The sequence below is a fragment of the Erythrolamprus reginae genome, chromosome 8, assembly GCF_031021105.1.
Source record: "Erythrolamprus reginae isolate rEryReg1 chromosome 8, rEryReg1.hap1, whole genome shotgun sequence".
In the NCBI taxonomy this organism is placed as follows: Eukaryota; Metazoa; Chordata; class Lepidosauria; order Squamata; family Dipsadidae; genus Erythrolamprus; species Erythrolamprus reginae.
Window position 1 is genome coordinate 15,668,101 of NC_091957.1, and position 21,970 is coordinate 15,690,070.

Here is a 21,970-nt window from a genome sequence, read left to right on the forward strand (position 1 = left end):
ATCTGTCCATCCATCCACCCATCCACCATCCATCCATCACCCATCATCCATCCATCCATCCACCATCCATCATCATCCATCGTCAACCATCCATATCCATATCCATTTATTTATTTATTATTTATTTATTATTTAGATTTGTATGACGCCCCTCTCCGCAGACTCGGGGCGGCTCACAACAGAATAAAAACAATTTATAACAAATCCAAATATAATTTAAGATATTTTAAAAAACCCGGTTTGATTTTAAAAAACCCATTTACTAAACAAACATACATACAAACATACCATGTATAAATTGTATAAGCCCGGGGGAGATGTCTCAGTTCCCCCATGCCTGACGACAAAGGTGGGTTTTAAGGAGCTTACAAAAGGCAAGGAGAGTCGGGGCAGTTCTAATCTCTGGGGGGAGTTGGTTCCAGAGAGTCGGGGCCGCCACAGAGAAGGCTCTTCCCCTGGGGCCCGCCAACCGACATTGTTTAGTTGACGGGACCCGGAGAAGGCCCACTCTGTGGGACCTAATCAGTCACTGGGATTCGTGCGGCAGAAGGCGGTCTCGGAGATATTCTGGTCCACTGCCATGTAGGGCTTTAAAGGTCATAACCAACACTTTGAATTGTGACCGGAAACTGATCGGCAACCAATGCAAACTGCGGAGTGTTGGTGAAACATGGGCATACCTAGGTAAGCCCATGACTGCTCTCGCAGCTGCATTCTGCACGATCTGAAGTTTCCGAACACTTTTCAAAGGTAGTCCCATGTAGAGAGCATTATAGTAGTCGAACCTTGAGGTGATGAGGGCATGAGTGACTGTGAGCAGTGAGTCCTGGTCCAAATAGGGCTGCAACTGGTGCACCAGGCGGACCTGGGCAAACGCCCCCCTCGCCACAGCTGAAAGATGGTTTTCTAATGTGAGCTGTGGATCGAGGAGGAAGCCCAAGTTGCGAACCCTCTCCGAGGGGGTCAATAATTCCCCCCCCAGGGTGATGGACGGACAGATGGAATTGTCCTTGGGAGGCAGAACCCACAGCCACTCCGTCTTATCCGGGTTGAGTTTGAGTCTGTTGACACCCATCCAGGAACCAACAGCCTCCAGACACCGGCACATCACTTCCACTGCTTCGTTGACTGGACATGGGGTGGAGATGTACAACTGGGTATCATCCATGTACTGATGATACCTCACCCCATGCCCTTGGATGATCTCACCCAGTGGTTTCATGTAGATATTGAATAGCAGGGGGGAGAGGACCGACCCCTGAGGCACCCCACAAGGGAGAGACCTCGGGGTCGACCTCTGACCCCCCACTAACACCGACTGCGACCTACCGGAGAGGTAGGAGGAGAACCACTGGAGAACAGTGCCTCCCACCCCCACCCCGTCCAGCCGGTGCAGAAGGATACCATGGTCGATGGTATCGAAAGCCGCTGAGAGGTCAAGAAGCACCAGGACAGAGGATAAACCCCTGTCCCGGGCCCGCCAGAGATCATCCATCATCCATCCATCCATCCATCCATCCATCCATCCATCCACCATCCATCCACCATCCATCCATCCACCATCCATCATCATCTATCGTCAACCATCCATATCCAGCTACCACCCACCCACCCATCCACCCACCCACCCACCTATCTATTTATGTCTCTCACCTTTTCTCTCTCTATATATCTGTATCATCTCTCTCTCCCCCCTCTCTCTCTGCTCCCTCTCTTTCTCTTTCCCTCTCTCTCTCTCTTATCTATCTATCTGTCTGTCTGTCTCTATCCACCTCTGTATCTTTAAATTTAATACAAATGTTGATAAAAAAAGAGAGACAAGTCACACATCTGATTTCTCCACCCATAAATTGAATGGAGAATTTCAAAAGTCTGTTTGCAATCAGTTTTAATGGTGGCTGTTTGGTGTTGTGTTTGAGCAAGAGAAGGCGTTAAAATTAGAATTAAAACCAGGCCCCCAAATAATCCTGCGGTGTCCTGATGACCAGATGAGGGTGGACAAGGGAAGGCTTGGGAGAGGTGAGGTTTCTCCTCTTCTTCTCCAGGAAATCATCTCGCAGGTCAGTTTAGAACTAGCAGAGGCTAAAATCCAATATTTTGATCTAGTTTTTCTCGATCTTTTGGCCTCAAGGTTTTTTGTTTTTTTTGCTCGCTTCGGCTTTCTTATCTTCTGGTGGAAAGTCCAGCTGTGAGAGGGAAGCAAAAAAACTTCAATTTTGAATTTTCTCCTCCTTTTTTTTAAGGACTCTTGTCCAGCCCTTTGAGATTAAGAGCTAATTGCCATAGCAACCAGAAACTAGCCTGCCTCCATTGGTGGTTAATAGGCAGATAAAAATCTTCAAGGGGGGACAGGAAAGGGGTGTGTGTGTTGAACCATTGTCCCTTGCAAACCCCAAAGGTCTCCAGAGCAGATGGGCAATTTGTGCAATCTTTGCTCTTTTTTTTTTTTCCTAGCAGCTTCTGGGACAGCTATCCCACGACACAATTCCGATAGAAAATGAGATTTTTTTCCCCCTCTCAATTTTTGTACTTGTTCCGTCTGGCCCTGTATTCAATTTACAATCATTTGCCTATCGATGGTTAGACATTGCAACGCCCTCAGAAAATGTGTCTTTAAAGTTATGACTGTCCCACTGTGTGGTAGTGTGTGATGGGACACTTGGTAATTATCTCCCCTTTCATGACCATAGCAGCTACTTCTGGTCACAATTTGGGACCTTCCAAGCCAGCTGACAACCAGGAAATTCAATCCAAGATTTGCTTAATGACCACTGGTGATCCACCAAATGATTGTGGCCAAATTAGTTGTACAGTTGTGTTGAGGATTCATTTAATGATTCATGGTTAAATCCTGTTTCCAATTTTATTTATTTATTTATTTATTTGTTTGTTTGTTTGTTTGTTTGTTTGTTTGTTTGTTTGATTTGATTTGATTTGTATGCCGCCCCTCTCCGCAGACTCGGAGCAGCTAACAACAATAATAAAACAGTATATAATAGTAATCCAATACTAAAAACAGTTAAAAGCCCATTATTATAAAAACCAAACATACATACAGACATACCATGCATAAAATTGTAAAGGCCTAGGGGGAAAGTGTATCTCAATTCCCCTATGCCTGGCGGCAGAGGTGGGTTTTAAGCAGCTTACGAAAAGCAAGGATGGTGGGGGCAATTCTAATCTCTGGGGGGAGTTGGTTCCAGAGGGCCGGGGCCGCCAAAGAGAAGGCTCTTCCCCTGGGTCCCGCCAAGCGACATTGTTTAGTTGACGGGACCCGGAGAAGACCCACTCTGTGGCACCTAACTGGTCACTGGGATTCGTGCAGCAGAAGGTGGTCCCTGAGATAATTGTGGGTCATAAAGTCAAGGACCAGCTGTAAAGATGGCTCACCCCCAAAATTATGAGTTATGAGATCACCTAGCTGGGAAGAATGCAGAATGCACAAGCTACAAAAATGGTGGAAGGTCTTAAGCATCAAACTTTATCAGGAAAGACTTCATGGACTCCATCTGTCTAGTCTGGAGGACAGAAGGGAAAGGGGGGACACGATCGAAACATTTAAATGTGTTCAAGGGTTAAATAAGGTTCAAGAGGGAAGTGTTTCTAATAGGAGAGTGAACCCAAGAACAAGGGGGCACAATCTGAGGTGAGTTGGGGGAAAGATCAGAAGCAACGTGAGAAAATATTATTTGACTGAACGAGTAGTAGATGCTTGGAACCAACTTCTAGCAGATGTGGTTGGTGAACTGAATGTGGGATAAACACAGATCCACCTTAAGATAAAATATAGGAAATAGTAGAAGGGCAGACTCTGCCGTCAATCTTCTAGGTTTCTATGAATGACAGATTAGATCTGAGGTCTTCAAACTTGGCAACTTTAAGACTTGTGGACTTCAACTCCCAGAATTCTACAGCCAGCATAGTACACAAGTCTTATAGTTGCCAAGTTTGAAGAACTTTGGATTAGATGGTGTGGTTTTGGTTCGATCCAGCCCAGATCTGTTTTTACTGAGAAGGTCCTGTTTTTTAACCTTAATTTAAACACTGGCTTCTTAAAACAACAAGCTAGCTCCATAACAGAACCACAGAGTTGGAAAGGACCTGGGAGGTCTTCTAGTCCAGTGTTTCCCAAGCTTGGCCACTTGAATATATTTGGACATCAACTCCCAGAATTCCCCAGCCAGCAAATGCTGGCTGGGGAATTCTGGGAGTTGAAGTCCAGATAACTTCAAGTGGCCAAGCTTGGGAAACACTGTTCTAGTCCACCCCTCTGCTCTACAAGCCTATATCCCAGTGGTGATATAATAATAATTATAATAATTTGATTAGATTTGTATGCCGCCCCTCTCCAAAGACTCGGGGCGGCTCACAACAATAATAAAAACAATATTATAGTAGAACAAATCTAATATTAAAAAATATATAAAACCCTATCATTATTTTAAAAAACCAAACAACACATTCATACCAAACATAAAACAAAGTATAAAAGAGCCTGGGGGAAAGGTGTCTCAACTCCCCCGTGCCTGGCGGTATAAGTGAGTCTTGAGTAGTTTACGAAAGACAGGGAGGGTGGGGGCAATTCTAATCTCCGGAGGGAGTTGATTCCAGAGGGCTGGGGCAGCCACAGAGAAGGCTCTTCCCCTGGGGTCCGCCAAACGACATTGTTTAGTCAACGGGACCCGGAGAAGGCCAACTCTGTGGGACCTTATCGGTCGCTGGGATTCGTGCGGTAGCAGGCTGTTACCAGTTCGGCCTGGTCCGAGCGTACTGGTAGCAGTGGGCATCAGTGATTCGGAGAACTGGTAGCAGTAGTATCATGAGGCTCTCACACCTGCCCAGACATCACCATTTTCTTGTTTTTAACCCCGGAAAGTGGTTGTACAATTTCTAAAAGTCAAACTACTTTCTGGCTAGAATAAAATAAAAAAGTAAAAAAAAAAATCTCATAGGAGACACTTAATTTTTGACTTCCCAACTTAGCATCCCAAGGTGCTCCAAATTGGTGCCTTTTCTTTCTTCTGAATATATATATATATAATATTGTTCACTTCTGCCTGACACTCCAAGTCGTTCATTTGCACAGGGTTCAGGTGTGCACAAGGCAGCCTTGAATCTTCTAAGTGGTTCTCTCCCTCCCCCCCTCTTTCGGTTAAGTGGGAGGACTTGTTTAAAAGTAGAAACCTCGCCTTATTAGCAGAAAAGAGGCAACGCCGAGGTCTTTATGGCTCTTGTGGGATGTAATTTGTGTATGCAATTGTCTTTTCTCGTTGTTGGAACGGCTAAAAACAGAGAGAAGTAAATTGCTCGGGAGCTGTTAGGCTGTAAATGATGGACGGCGTGGCGCTTAAACGGGGCGGGGAGTTTGCTCGGGGCTCTCATTTTTAGCGCACTTTTCCACTTTCCTTGCGAAAGAAGGAAAAGGAACAACGAGGCTGCCTGGAAGTAACAAGCGATCCATCTTCACAATTACAGATGTCAAACATTTTCTGAGAGCAAACAGGAGGCAACATCCCAATCACAATGGTTACAGTGCAGTCCTGTAAGCTGCTTCTGCTGATCACTGGCTGCCAGCAGTTTGGCAGATCGAATCTCACCAGCCTCAAGGTTGACTCAGCCTTCCATCCTTCCCAGGTGGGTCAAATGAGGACCCAGATTGTTGAGGGCAAGTGGCTGGCTATCTGTAAACTGCTTAGATAGGGCTGGAAAAGCACTAGGAAGTGGCGTATACGTTTAAATGCTATTGCAATTCCTTCCTTCCTTCTTCCCCTCCCTCCCTCCTTGCTTACTTGCTTCCTTCTTCCTTCCTTCCTTCCTTCTTCCCCTCCCTCCCTCCTTGCTTCCTTCCTTCGTTCCTTCGTTCCTTCTTTCTTTCCTTTCTTCTTCCCCTCCCTCCCTCCTTGCTTCCTTCGTTCCTTCGTTTGTTCGTTCCTTCATTCGTTTGTTCGTTCCTTCCTTCTTCCCCTCCCTCCCTCCTTGCTTTGTTCCTTCGTTCCTTCATTCCTTCGTTCCTTCGTTCCTTCATTCCTTCGTTCCTTCATTCCTTCGTTCCTTCGTTCCTTCGTTCCTTCCTTCCTTCTTTCCCTCCCTCCCTGCTTCCTTCGTTCCTTCCTTTCTTTCTTCTTCCCCTCCCTCCCTCCTTGCTTGCTTGTTTGCTTCCTTCTTCTTCCATGCTTCCAAGGTGGCTCAAATGAGGAGCCAGATTGTTGGGGGCAAGCGGCTGACTATAAACCACTTAGAGAGGGCTGGAAAGCACTGTGAAGCAGTTTATAAGTCTAAATGCTAATGCTATATTAATATGTATAATAAATATAAGAATTCCAAGAAGGTCAAAAAAAAAAAGTAAAACAAGAACACAATGGTTGAGGAATGCTTTTACCCAGAACAGAAGCTACAATAAGGGAGATGTGGGCTGGGTTCTTTTTTGGGGGAATATTTTATTAATTTTTCTTTATGAAGCTGTGAGTTAATGGGGTTTTATACTAAAAGACACAGGGAGGAAAACCATTTGCGCAACTTTAAAAACGGCGATGAATTTTCTTGTATGCATTTCCCCCTAAAAAGCCCACATATTTCACTCTGAATTGGTCGTGCTGGACACAAAGGAATATCTCTGTGCCTGAAGGGACATTTGAATTGTCTTGGCTCACTTAAAAATATGATTGGCACATTTAATATTCAGGTGAAAACTACCCACCGCCTGTGGCGTGGCGATTCTTAAGTCAGCCTACAAGGCTGAGCTGAATGAGGGCCCTTCTGTTCACAGGAATTTGGTTCATTTTTTTAAAAAAGTTATTCTTTAAAGGAGCTTAAAAAAGAGGGTACATTCTGATTGGAAGTTGTGTGGCAGAATTAACTTAATTGTTTATTTTTTCCTTCAAAATATTCACTGCAATGGGTTTGTTGAGCTGAGCAGCAATTAACCTCGTAAGCAAGTTGTTCCATCAATCCATCTATCCGTCTGTCCATCAGGTATCCTATTCTGTCTATGTATCTATGTATCTATGTATCTAATCTATCTATCTATCTATCTATCTATCTATCTATCTATCTATCTATCTATCTATCTATCAATCTATCTATCTATCTATCTATCTATCTATCTATGAATCTATCTATCTATCTATCTATCTATCTATCTATCTATCTATGTATCTATCTATCTATCTATCTATCTATCTATCTATCTATCTATGAATCTATCTATCTATCTATCTATCTATCTATCTATCATCTATCTATCTATGAATCTATCTATCTATCTATCTATCTATCTATCTATCTATCTATCTATCTATCTACCTACATATTTCTATCTATCTATCTATCTATCTATCTATCTATCTATCTATGAATCTATCTATGAATCTATCTATCTATCTATCTATCTATCTATCTATCTATCTATCTATCTATCTATCTATCTATGAATCTATCTATCTATCTATCTATCTATCTATCTATCTATCTATCTATCTATCTATCTATGAATCTATCTATCTATCTATCTATCTATCTATCTATCTATCTATCTATCTATGAATCAATCTATCTATCTATCTATCTATCTATCATCTATCTATCTATGAATCTATCTATCTATCTATCTATCTATCTATCTATCTATCTACCTACATATTTCTATCTATCTATCTATCTATCTATCTATCTATCTATCTATCTATCTATCTATCTATCTATCTATCTATCTATCTATGAATCTATCTATGAATCTATCTATCTATCTATCTATCTATCTATCTATCTATCTATCTATCTATCTATCTATCTATCTACCTACATATTTCTATCAATCTATCTATCTATCTATCTATCTATCTATGAATCTATCTATGAATCTATCTATCTATCTATCTATCTATCTATCTATCTATCTATCTATCTATCTATCTATCTATGAAGCTATGAATCTATCTATCTATCATCTATCTATCTATCTATCTATCTATCTATCATCTATCTATCTATCTATCTATCTATCTATCTATCTATGAATCTATCTATCTATCTATCTATCTATCTATCTATCTATCTATCTATCTATCTATCTATCTATCTATGAATCTATCTATGAATCTATCTATCTATCTATCTATCTATCTATCTATCTATCTATCTATCTATCTATCTATCTATGAAGCTATGAATCTATCTATCTATCATCTATCTATCTATCTATCTATCTATCTATCTATCATCTATCTATCTATCTATCTATCTATCTATCTATCTATCTATCTATGAATCTATCTATCTATCTATCTATCTATCTATCTATCTATCTATCTATGAATCTATCTATGAATCTATCTATCTATCTATCTATCTATCTATCTATCTATGAATCTATCTATCTATCTATCTATCTATCATCTATCTATCTATCTATCTATCTATCTATCATCTATCTATCTATCTATCTATCTATCTATCTATCTATCTATCTATCTATGAATCTATCTATCTATCTATCTATCTATATCTATCTATCTATCTATCTATCTATCTATCATCTATCTATCTATCTATCTATCTATCTATCTATCTATCTATCTATCTATCTATCTATCTATCTATCTATCTATCTATCTATGAATCTATCTATCTATCTATCTATCTATCTATCTATCTATCTATCTATCTATGAATCTATCTATCTATCTATCTATCTATCTATCAATCAATCTATCTATCTATCTATCTATCTATCTATCTATGAATCTATCTATCTATCTATCTATCTATCTATGAATCTATCTATCTATCTATCTATCTATCATCTATCTATCTATGAATCTATCTATCTATCTATCTATCTATCTATCTATCTATCTATCTATCTATCTATCTACCTACATATTTCTATCTATCTATCTATCTATCTATCTATCTATCTATCTATCTATCTATCTATCTATGAATCTATCTATGAATCTATCTATCTATCTATCTATCTATCTATCTATCTATCTATCTATGAATCTATCTATCTATCTATCTATCTATCTATCTATCTATCTATCTATCTATCTATCTATGAATCTATCTATCTATCTATCTATCTATCTATCTATCTATCTATCTATGAATCTATCTATCTATCTATCTATCTATCTATCTATCTATCTATCTATCTATCTATCTATCTATCATCCATTTATCTACATGGGGCTTTCTTTGAAAAGTGTTCGAAAACTTCAGATCGTGCAGAACGTGGCCGCGAGAGCCATCATGGGGCTTCCAAGATCTGCCCACATTTTGCCAACACTCCGCAGCCTGCACTGGCTGCCGATCAGTTTCTGGTCACAACACAAAGTTATGACCTATAAATCACTACATGGTATCGGACCAGAATATCTCCGAGACCGCCTTCTGCCGCATGAATCCCAGCGGCTGATTAGGTCCCACAGAGTTGTCCTTCTGCAGGTCCCATCGACTAAACAATGTCATCTGGCGGGACCCAGGGGAAGAGCCTTCTCTGTGGCGGCCCCGGCCCTCTGGAATCAACTCCCTCCAGAGATTTGAACAGCCCCCACCCTCCTCGCCTTCCGTAAAATGCTGAAGAGCCATCTTTGTTGCCAGATGTGGGGATAGTTAACACCTTCTCCCCCTTTTTATTATGTTTTCGGCCTTCCTGTATGATGGATTAGGTTGAATGTGTATGATTGTGTAGTTAGGGATTTTACCATGTTATTAATGTTTTTTAAATTGATTTAATTTTTCTACTACTATTGGATTTGTAATGTATTGTATTACTGTTATATTGTGAGCTGCCCTGAGTCTTCGGAGAGGGGCGGCATACAAATCTAATAAACTATAAACTATAACTATAATCTATCTATCTATCTATCTATCTATCTATCTATCTATCTATCTATCTATCTATCTATCTATCTATCTATCTATCTATCTATCATCCATTTATCTAGGGAAATAAGTTGACCCCCTTCCTCTTCTTTGTGGCAGCCCCTCAAAGATTGCTATCTTGACCCCCCTTGTCCTTCTAGAGCAGTGGTTCTGAATCCTGGGGTCGGGACCCCTTTGGGGGTCAAACGACCATTTCACAGGGGTTGCCTAAGACCATGAGAAAAGACAAATTTCCAATGATGTTAGCAACTAAAGCTTCTATTCTGGCATCTTGGAACATATTTTTACAATCCAACCAATCAGGCATTTACAGGGGAGTGTCCTTCGGACCTCTTGCCAATCAGCTTAAAGATCTGTGGGAACAATTGGCGTTAAACCTATAGTTGGGGGTCACCACAAGATGAGGAACTGTATCAAGGGGTCGCAGCATTGGAAAGGTTGAGAACTGTTCTAGAGATCCCCAATTCCTGCAACCGCTGTTGGTATGTTTTAGTCTCCAACTCCCTTAATCCTCTTGGTTGCTCTTCTCTGCACTCCTTCCAGAGTTTCAATCTCTTTTATATAGCTTTTATATAGGCAGGAAAGCCTACGCCACTTCAGACAGAGGGTCATCCATCTTTGGAGAATAGCTTGACTCCCTCTTCTTTGCGGCAACCCCTGAGATATTGGAAGGCTGCTATCATGTCTCCCCTAATGCCTGCCTTCCTTCCTTCCTTCCTTCCTTCCTTCCTTCCTTCCTTCCTTCCTTCCTTCCTTCCTTTTGCTTTGGAGAATAGCATGACTCCCTCTTCTTTGTGGCAACCTCTATGATATTGGAAGACTGCTATCATTCCCCCCCCCTTGTTCCTTCCTTCTTTATTCATTTATTTTATTTATTTATTTATTTTGCCCAATACACAATGAGGGTTTTAGTAGGTATATATATATATATATATCCTTCAATATACCAGGGTGATTCGACACAAAATGTAACCCTTCCCTGGTACAGAACTGAAAGGATTGGATACTGTAGCCTAGAGGTTAATTCTCTGCCTTACAAGGCAAAGGTTGCAGGTTCAAGGCCCAGTGAGGGTATGGCTAGCTGATGAAGCCAAAATAAGGCTGAAATAGATCTATCCTAGTCTCCCTTAATTTTCAAATTCAGCAAAAACATGTGACATATACATATTCGGGTTTGGAAATTTCTGACGACGTAGAAACTGAAACCAGACTCAGAACACACATTGCAAAACAACCAAGCAGTCTGCAAGCTCCAACTACTCTGGATATCACGCCTAATCCACAATCATTAACTAATCAGCATACCTCAGTTATATCAACGACCCCAGGTGTTACCTCACTGACTCACCAGGAAGTTTCTACACAGCAGGCAATTGCTGAGCCTTCAAACCACACCCAGCCACCAGTATTTATAGAAGGAAGGCAGCTCAGGTCTCGCTGTGTTCGCCCTAGAACAAGGACAGAAACACCAGCCTGAATATATATACACACATAGTAAAATATATGATGAAGATTATAGAGGAGATACTCATAGTAAAATATATCTAAGAAAGAATAGAAAAGAAGATATAGTAATAGAACATATCAATGAAAGAATAGAAGAAGAGATATAGGAATAGAAGAAAGGTATAGGAGATAGAGGAGAGCAATAGGACAGGGGACGGAAGGCACTCTAGTGCACTTGTGCTCGCCCCTTTGTACTTTGCATTAAACTAGCCATGCCCAGTTCCTTTAGGTCAAACTAGTCCCTGCAACCATTCTTCATATGTTTTAGCCTCCAATCCCCTTTGCTGCTCTTCTCTGCACTCTTTCTAGAGTCTCAACATCATTTTTGCATCGTGGTGACCAAAACTGAATGCATAAGTGTGGCCTTATAAAGTGGTATTAACCCTTCGCGTGATCCTGATTCTCTCCCTCTGTTAATCAAGGCATATGGACGCAAATAATATTTCCCAGTCTTTCCCCCATATCTCAACTGTGTGAAAAATTTATAATTATTATTATAATTGTTAATTCAAGGCACTTAAATGTAATGACACTTCATGTGAGCTTGATTCCACCCCTCTGTTAATGCAACCTTTATTCTGGACTCTCTCCTCTCCTGCTCTGGTTCTTTGATACGGTTTCCGCATTCTCCACTCCACGTACTTGTGCAAAAGGGACATCATTTCCCCGTCTTGGCTCCTTTCTCTCCCCCCGCGGTGTCACTTCTCTGACAGCCATTAGCACCGTCTCTCCTCTCCGGCTGAGCCACAGACTGCTGACAAGTGTTTTATTTCCACCCCATTCGGCTGACTGGTCGTTGTCTGTAAATGAGCCACCTCTGATGACAGTCTTCGGGGGGAAATTGCCACCGTCTCCAAAATCACAGGAGCCGGCCCCGTGGGCTCGCAAGCAGAGAGAGCCCCCATCTCAGCAGCTGCGCAGCCTCTCCTGTGGGTGCTTCTTCCCCCCAAAAAACATAGAAACATAGAGGATTGATGGCAGAAAAAAGACCTCCTGGTCCATCTAGTCTGCCCTGATACGATTTCCTGTATTTTATCTTAGTGTGGATCTTTGTTTATCCCAGGCATGTTTACATTTGACTACTGTGGATTGACCAGCCACGTCTGCTGGAAGTTTTTTCAAAGCATCTACTCCTCTTTTGGTAAATAATATTTTCTCACGTTGCTTCTGATCTTTCCCCCCAACTAACCTCAGACTGTACCCCCTTGTTCTTGAGTTCACTTTCCTATTAAAAACACTTCCCTCCTGAATCTTATTTAACTGTTTAACCTATTTAAGTGTTTTGATCATGTCGGAAAGGACCTTGGAGGTCATCTAGTCCAACTCCCTGCTTAGGCAGGAAACCCTACACCACTTCAGACTGATGGTTATCCAACATCTTCTTAAAGACTTCCAGTGTTGGGGCATTCACAACTTCTGTTCCCCTGATCAACTGTTCTGACTGTCAGGAAATTTCTCCTTAGTTCTACGTTGCTTCTCTCCTTGTTTAGTTTCCACCTGTTGCTTCTTGTTCTACCCTCAGGTGCTTTGGAGAATAGCTTGACTCCTTCTTTGTGGCAACCCCTGAGATATTGAAAGACTGCTATCGTGTCTCCCCTGGTCCTTCATTTCATTAAACTAGCCATGCCCAGTTCCTGCAACCGTTCTTCGTATGTTTTAGCCTCCAGTCCCCTGATCCTCTTTGTCGCTCTTCTCTGCACTGTTTCTAGAGTCTCAACATCCTTTTTGCATCGTGGTGACCAAAACTAGATGCAGAATTCCAAGAGTGGCCCTACCAAGGCCTTGTAAAGTGGTATTAACTCTATCTCTCTCTTAATGCAAGTAGAAAAATAGGGACCACCTTTGGTGGGAAGGTAACAATGTTCCGTGCGCCTTTGGCATTGAGTCACGCCAGCCACATGACCATGGAGACATCTGTGGGCAACGCTGGCTCTTCGGCTTTGAAGTGGAAATCAGCACTGCCCCCTAGAGCTGGGAACGACTAGCACATTTGTGCGAGGGGAACCTTTAGCTTTACCTAGCCTTAGGTAACATAAAATAACATAAGAATCTAAGAAGAGCCCTGCTGAATCGGGCCAAAACCCATTTATTTATTTATTTATTTATTTGTTTGTTTGTTTGTTTGTTTGTTTGTTTGTTTGTTTATTGTTAGAGTTGAAAGGGACCATGAAGGCCATCAAGTTCAACCCCCTGCCCAGGTAGGAACCCTATAGCATACCAGTCAAGTGGCAGTTCAATCTTATCTTAAAAATGTCCAGAGTGTTGGAGTTCACAACGTCCGCTGGTAGGTTGTTCCATTGGTTGATCGCTCTGACCGTCAGGAAGTTCCTTCTTATCTCCATGTTGAATCTCTCCTTGGTCAGCTTCCAGCCGTTGTTCCTCGACTGGCCCTCTGGTGCCCTGGAGAATAAAGTGGTCCCCTCCTCTCTGTGACATCCCCTCATATACTTGTAGACTGCTATCTTGTCCACTCTGGCCCTCCTTTTCTCTAGGCTATCCATGCCCAGTTCCCTCAGTCTCTCTTCGTAAGTCTTGGTTTCCAGTCCCTTAATCATCTTGGTTGCTCTTTTTTCAACATTCTCCAGAGTTTCAATGTCTCTTTTGAAGTGTGGTGACCAGAACTGAATACAGTACTCCAGGTGTGGTCGGACCAGGGCATAGTAGAGTGGTATTAAGACTTTCCTGGTCTTGGAGTGTATTCCCCTGTTGATGCAGCTTAGGATTGTGTTGGCTTTTTTGGCTGCTGCTGCACATTGTTGGCTCATGTTTAGCTGATTGTCCACCAAGACTCCGAGGTCTCTTTCGCAGTCGCTACTGCTAAGAGGGGTTTCTCCCAGGTTGTATGTGTGTCCAGGGTTTTTTCTGCCTAGGTGAAGGACTTGAGCAGAAAGAGAAGGCAAGACCCTCTCTTTCCCTTGACCCCCAACAAATGGGACCCCAGGGAACCCTGCCCACCTCCACCAACATAGAGGCGGCACATGGACATCCGTTTCAATAACCACCGATACACTTGGCATCCATGAATCTGTCTAATAGCTGTCTAAATAGTCCTCTAACCTCCTAACGATGAAGCAGAATGGAGTCATTTAGGTGTGTTTCATGTCCACTTTACCTGGGACGACATCAATTTTGCACACCTGAAAGTACAAACTCTCAGCAGAAAATGAAAATTAAATCACTTTTTTTTTGAAAAGGTACTGGAAAGTGTCAAAGCTCTCAGCAGGTTCCTAAATCCAGAGAGTTTATTCTTGGGATGCAAAAATCTCTGTTTTGCTTTTCTTCAACTCATTAAGGAGAAAAAAAGAAGAACTTATTCTTAACTTCTGAAGGGTAATTGTTGCACAGAGTGAAGAAAAGACACTTCCAAGGTCTTTCGACACGGAGCAGCTAATGGGACATTTAATTGCCTCGCGCCTCTTGCATCTCCCCTGCCGGCCTCTGTCCATAGCAAACTCAGGCAGAAGTTGAGCTCATTTTGTTCTCTCTTCGCCCTTAAGTAAATGTTCAGGGAAGCCTTTCCAGCTAATGGTTGGCCTTTCTCAAGGCCTCCTTTGACTCGTCTTGAAGGGAGCAACTTGTACAGTGGTACCTCTACTTACAGCCGGTACGGTGGTACCTCTATTTACGAACTTAATTCGTTCCGTGACCAGGTTCTTTAGCAGAAAAGTTTGTAAGAAGAAGCCATTTTTCCCATAGGAATCAATGTAAAAGCAAATAATGTGTGCAATTGGGGAAACCACAGGGAGGGGGGAGTCCCTGTTTCTCCCAGGAGATTCCTGGAGAGGCCCCACAGAGGCTTCTTGTTTTTTCCGGCCCTGTTTCCTCCCAGGAGATTCCTAGAAAGACACCACGGAGGCTTCTCCTCAGTTTTTCCGCCCCTGTTTCCTCGCAGGAGATTCCTAGAAAGGCCCCACAGAGGCTTCTCCCCCCTTTCTCCAGCCCGGTTTCCTCCCAGGAAATTCCTAGAGAGGCCCCATGGAGGCTTCTCCCCACCTTTTCTGGCCCTGATTCCTCCCAGGAGATTCCCAGAGAGGCCCCACGAAGGCTTCTCCCCACCTTTTCCAGACCTATTTCCTCCCAGGAGATTCCTAGAAAGGCCCCACGGAGGCTTCTCCCCTTTTTTCTGGCCCGGTTTCCTTCCAGGAGATTCCTAGAGAGGCCCCATGGAGGCTTCTCCCTGCCTTTTCTGGCCCGGTTTCCTTCCAGGAGATTCCTAGAGAAGCCCCACGGAGGCTTCTCCTCACCTTTCCTGGCCCTGTTTCCTCCCAGGAGATTCCTAGAGAGGCCCCACGGAGGCTTCTCCTTGCCCTTTCCGGTTACAGTTTTGGAGGCTTGGGTTTGTAAGTGGAAAATGGTTCTTGAGAAGAGGCAAGAAAATCTTGAACACCCGGTTCTTATCTAGAAATGTTCATAAGTAGAGGCGTTCTCAGGTAGAGGTACCATTGTATATAATATTGGTTTCGTTTCGGTCTTTCCTTCCATGAACCTAGAGGGTAAATATGATGAAACCCCCAGGTTGCCTCTCCTTTCCCACCGTCTTCTCGGTGTCTCCCTGACTGTTTACGCAAGCCTGCTGGAATGGCTCTCAGACACCCGATCGATGCTTTGCTAAAAGCCAATGCTTGTACTGTGACATTTGCCATGGAGCTCAAAGATGGCGGGGATGGCGGGAGGGAGTGTGTGGCCTTGGGGGGATGAGAGGACGAGAGGTGCCCGGGAAGTAATGAGATAAGAGACACAGGATCCCCGAGTGGCCTAACGGAGGGAGGGAGGGAGGAAGCGAGGAGGGATCCATCCTGAGGGATCAAGGAGGCAGGGCCACTTCCATCCTCTACCTGATGGCAGAAGGCAGAATGACAGAAGAACAGAATTAATGGAAAAACAGAGAGTTGAAAGGGACCTTGGAGGTCTTCTAGTCCACCCCGTGCTCAAGCCAGAGAGCCTGGATCCTTCGGGGAAAATGGCTGTCCAATCTCTTCTTGGAATGGAGAAAATGGCATTTCATCCGTTTCCACTTCTTCTGAATGTTGCTATGTTTTGATGTCTCCCTTCCTTCCTTCCTTCCTTCCTTCCTTCCTTTGTCTTTCTCTCTCCATTCTTTCTTTGTCTCCCCATCCTTTCCTTTCCTACCTTCTCTTCACTTCCCCTCCCTTTCCTTTCTGCCCTTCCCCTTTTTCCTTTCTTCCCTTCCCTCTTCCTACTTCCCTCTCGCTCTCTCTTCCTTCCTTTTGTCTTTCTCTCTCCATTCTTTCTTTTGCTCTTCATCCTTTCCTTTCCTTTCTTCTTTCCTTTCCTTCCTCTTCCCCTCCCGTCCCTTCCCTTCCCTTCATTCTTCTTCCTTTTCTTTCCCTTTCCTTTCTTCTTTCCTTTCCTTTCTTCTTTCCTTCCCTTTCTTCTTTCCTTCCCTTTCTTTCCTTTCCTTCCTCTTCCCTTCCTATCCCTTCCCTTCATTCTTCTTCCTTTTCTTTCCCTTTCCTTTCTTCTTTCTTTTCTTCTTTCCTTTCCTTTCTTCTTTCCTTCCCTTTCTTTCCTTTCCTTCCTCTTTCCTTCCTATCCCTTCCCTTCATTCTTCTTCCTTTTCTTTCCCTTTCCTTTCTTCTTTCCTTTCCTTCCTTTCCTTTCCTCTCCTCTCCTCCCTCTTCCCTTCCCCTCATTCTTCTTCCTTTCCTTTTCCTTTCCGTTCTTCTTCCCCTCCATTCCCTTTCCTTTATTCTTCTTCCTTTTCTTTCCCTTTCCTTTCTTCTTTCCTTTCCTTCCTCTTCCCCTCCCCTCCCCTCCCTTCATTCTTCTTCCTTTTCTTTCCCTTTCCTTTCTTCTTTCCTTTCTTCTTTCCTTTCTTCTTTCCTTTCCTTCCTTTCCTTTCCTTCCTCTTCCCTTTCTATCTCTTCCCTTCATTCTTCTTCCTTTCCTTTCCCTTTCCTTTCCGTTCTTCTTCCCCTCCCCTCCCTTCCCTTCATTCTTCTTCCTTTTCTTTCCCTTTCCTTTCTTCTTTCCTTTCTTCTTTCCTTTCTTCTTTCCTTTCCTTCCTTTCCTTTCCTTCCTCTTCCCTTTCTATCCCTTCCCTTCATTCTTCTTCCTTTCCTTTCCCTTTCCTTTCCTTTCCGTCCTTTCCTTTCCTTTCCTCTCCTCTCCTCCCTCTTCCCTTCCCCTCATTCTTCTTCCTTTCCTTTTCCTTTCCGTTCTTCTTCCCCTCCGTTCCCTTTCCTTTCTTCTTCCCTTCCCTTCCCTTTCCCAACCCAGTTATTTATCCGATCCCCTTGAGCCTCCCAGGCACTCCAAACCCTCTCAGCCTCCTCACAAGAGAAGCAGCCACAGCTTTGGGAGTTGTGGGGTCAACACCCCACCTGGAGAGCCTCGAATGGGGTGACCGGCTGAGTGAGGAGAGGGGCCTCAGCGGAGTTGCCTGCCTTCCCGCCCTCGTGCCGCCTCTTCGGAAGGCTCGCCTGTTTTGACACCTGTCGCAGACACTTCCTGGTGGGCGAAAATAGCTCTGCTCTCCCTGCCATGAGGCTGCTCGGCTGGTGTTGGCGGCTGCCCGCGTAGGTGTCTGGCCCGGCGGTGCCCTGACATTTAGAGGGGCCGCGGCGGCGTTTAGTGGAGCCTCTGTAATTGCTACCGAGAGGGTGTCGTTTGGGAACAGGCCTTGGCAAAGCACCGCTGAGCCTCGGGGACTCTGGATGCAAGTGGTTGGGCAGAAAGGGAAAAAAATGAAGCAAATAGAAAATGAAGGGGAGAAAGGAAGGAGCGACTGCAATTGAAAATAGCCATGGCATTTGGACTTATATGCTGCTTCCTAGTGCTTTTCCAGCCCTCTCTAAGCAGTTGACAGAATCGGCCTCTTGCCCCCAACAATCTGGGTCCTCCTTTGACCCACCCCGGAAGGAAGGAAGGATGGAAGGAAGGAAGGATGGAAGGAAGGAAGGAAGGATGGAAGGAAGGAAGGAAGGATGGAAGGAAGAAAGGAAGGAAGGAAGGGTGGAAGGAAGGATGGATGGAAGGAAGGAAGGAATAGCAATAGCATTTGGACTTTATATGTCACTTCCCAGTGCTTTTGCAGCCCCTCAAAGCGGTTTTCAGAGAGTCAGCCTCTTTTACGCCCAACAATTTGGGTCCTCATTTGACCCACCAAGGAAGGATAGAAGGCTGAGTCAACCTTCAGCCGGTGGGGAGTTTTAAACTGCTGAATAGCAGCTAGCAGTCAGCAGAAGCAGCTTGCAGTACTGCACTCTAGCCATTGAACCACTGAGGAAGGAAGGTTAGAAGAAGGAAGAAAGGAAGGAAGGAAAGGTTAGAAAGAGGGAAGGAAGGTTAGAAGAAGGAAGGAAGGGTTAGAAGAAGGAAGGAAGGTTAGAAGAAGAAAGGAAGGAAGGAAGGAAAGGTTAGAAAGATGGAAGGAAGTTTAGAAGTTTAGAAGAAGGAAGGAAGGGTTAGAAGAAGGAAAGAAGGAAGGAAGGAAAGGTTAGAAAGAGGGGAGGAAGTTTAGATGAAGGAAGGAAGGAATGTTAAAAGAAGGAAGGAAGGAAAGAAGGAAGGAAGGAAAGGTTAGAAAGAGGGAAGGAAGGTTAGTTGAAGGAAGGAAGGAAGGAAGGAAGGAAGGAAGGAAGGAAAGTTTAGAAGAAAGAAGGAAGGAAGGAATATCAATAGCATTGGTCAAAGCAATGGAAACTGCAGTTTAATGTTTCCAAATGTAAAATAATGCACTTGGGGAAAAGGAATCCTAAATCTGAGTATTGCATTGGCAGTTCTGTGTTAGCAAAAACTTCAGAAGAGAAGGATTTAGGGGTAGTGATTTCTGACAGTCTCAAAATGGGTGAGCAGTGTGGACGGGCAGTAGGAAAGGCAAGTAGGATGCTTGGCTGCATAGCTAGAGGTATAACAAGCAGGAAGAGGGAGATTGTGATCCCCTTATATAGAGCGCTGGTGAGACCACATTTGGAGTACTGTGTTCAGTTCTGGAGACCTCACCTACAAAAAGATATTGACAAAATTGAACGGGTCCAAAGACGGGCTACAAGAATGGTGGAAGGTCTGAAGTATAAAACGTATCAGGAAAGACTTAATGAACTCAATCTGTATAGTCTGGAAGACAGAAGGAAAAGGGGGGACATGATCGAAACATTTAAATATGTTAAAGGGTTAAATAGGGTTCAGGAGGGAAGTGTTTTTAACAGGAAAGTGAACACAAGAACAAGGGGACACAATCTGAAGTTAGTTGGGGGAAAGATCAAAGGCAACATGAGAAAGTATTATTTTACTGAAAGAGTAGTAGATCCTTGGAACAAACTTCCAGCAGACGTGGTTGGTAAATCCACAGTAACCGAATTTAAACATGCCTGGGATAAACATATATCCATTGTAAGATAAAATACAAGAAATAGTAAAAGGGCAGACTAGATGGACCATGGGGTCTTTTTCTGCCGTCAGTCTTCTATGTTTCTATGTTTCTATTGAGACTTATATACCGCTTCACAATGTTTTCCAGCCCTCTCTAAGCGGTTCACAGAGAGTCAGCCTCTTGCCCCCAACAATCTGGGTCCTCATTTGACCCACCTCGGAAGGGTGGAAGGCTGAGTCAGCCTGGAGCCTGGTGAGATTCAAACTGCCAAACTGCTGGCAGTCGGTGACCAGCAGAAGTAACTTGCAGTGCTGCACTCTAACCACTGCACCACCGAGACTCTTTTAAGACCCCCGTTTACCCCACGCCTTATCCAAGATGCAATTCAGCCCTCCTCCCCTGGTCAGAACTGTGGATTTCAGACTTCAGGGAAGGCTCCCATGTCCGTCTAAAGCAGTGATTTTCAACCTTTTTTGAGCCGCGGCACATTTTTTACATTTACGAAACCTGGGGCATATTGAGCGGGGGGACGGCTAAAAAAAGGTTGGACAAAAAAATTCTCTCTCTCTCTCTCTTCCTCACCTTCACTCTATTTCTTTCTCCCTCCCTCTTTGTCTCCCTTCCTTCCTCTTTCTTTCTCTCTCTCTCCATCCCTCTTCCTTTCTCTTCCTTCCTTCCTCCCTCTCTTTTTTGCTCTCTTTCTCTCTCCCTCCCTACCTCCCTCTATGTCTTTATCTCTCTCTCCTTCCCTCCCTCTCTCTCTCTCTTGCTTTCTTTCTCTCTCTTGCTCTCTCTCTCTTTCTCTCGCTCTTTCTTTCTTGTTTTCTCTCTCTCTTGCTTTCTTTCTCTCTTGTTCTCTCTCTCTTTCTCTCTCTTGCTTTCTCTCTCTCTCTCTTGCTTTCTTTCTCTCTTGCTTTCTCTCTCTCTTGCTTTCTTTCTCTCTGAGCTTCACGGCACACCTGACCATGTCTCGCGGCACACTGGTTGAAAAACACTGGTCTAAAGTTCCCCACCGCCACGCTCTCTGCTTCCTTATTTCCTCGGACCCAGCTCAGCCTCCCCGCCCTCCGCGGGCTGCAGAAGACGATCAATGAGCTAAAACCTCTCAAACCGAGATCAATATGCATCTATTGATCCAGGCAAATGGAAATCGTGCGAGCCAGATCCCAGGCAGGGCAGTTAGGAAGCCCAAAAGGGAGATTTTTATAGCGCCAAACTCACAATTATTTCCAAACCTCATGATGGATGTAATCTTTGGCTATGAAAATGTTCCTTTTAAAAATTGCTGGCTGCTTTTTTATTATTTTTTTTCATCTATTCAGCGGCGCGGCTGATAAATACGGATCCCTTTATCTGAGTTCCAAAAATAAAACTGGAGGCGCGCAAGTCCAAACGTCGCTGCAAATAATTCTGAGGATGCCTCTGCAAAAAAAGAGAAGCCAAAACAGGAGCTGTCAAACCTGAAAGGGAGAATTTGAGCCGCACGTTTATAGGGAACGGTGTTATTTTCACACGATCAAGTCATTTTTGCAGCAGCCAAAAGCTTGCCCGGGCAGCTAACAAAGGCTAGATTTAAAATGGCAACAATTATCACAAAAACAAGCTGGCAGTTTTCCACCACGGAACTGGCCAAAAATGAGACTGAAAAGTGAGAAAAAAACACATACAAAAAGGCATTTCGTTCACACCCTACTTCCTGCAGCCTCCGGGCCCCTTAAAATCTCAGGGTGCACGCTCGGGACCTGAAAGTAAGCAAGACAAACTGATTTGAAGCTGGAATTTGTCCAAAGGGACAAGTACAAGGAAACTGGCTCAAGGAACATACGGCGGTACCTCTACCTACGAAGGCCTCTACTTACAAACTTTTCTAGATAATGTTGTGGTTCAGCCTGAGCCAGATCAAAGACCAGCTGCGTCTCTGCTGGCTCCATGCCCGGGGGAGGCTGAGAGCAGAGAGGAGAGTTCTTTGCAGTCAGACAGTGCAGACAGCAGTCACGAAAGTGAAGGTGATGCAAGGCTTGGGAGCCCTGGGAAAGGGCTATCTCAAGCAAGTAGCTGTGATTCCCTGGAGTCTCTGGATGATGACGCACAAGCTATCATTAGTATGCGGCAGAGACGCATAGCTCAAAGGAGAAATCAACTGCGTAGATATTATCAGCGTTGAATGAGGAACACCAGGGGGTTGGGTGTGGTCCTCATTAGCAGGGAAGGGTTTATAAGGCATGAGAACCAATCCGGCAG

At 43.8% G+C, this 21,970-nt stretch overlaps 1 pseudogene; it reads left to right on the forward strand.

Moving 5' to 3' along the window:
- Window positions 1–7,020: 7,020 nt before the first annotated feature.
- Window positions 7,021–9,963, forward strand: LOC139171427 (fap1 adhesin-like; annotated as a pseudogene).
- Window positions 9,964–21,970: the final 12,007 nt, after the last annotated feature.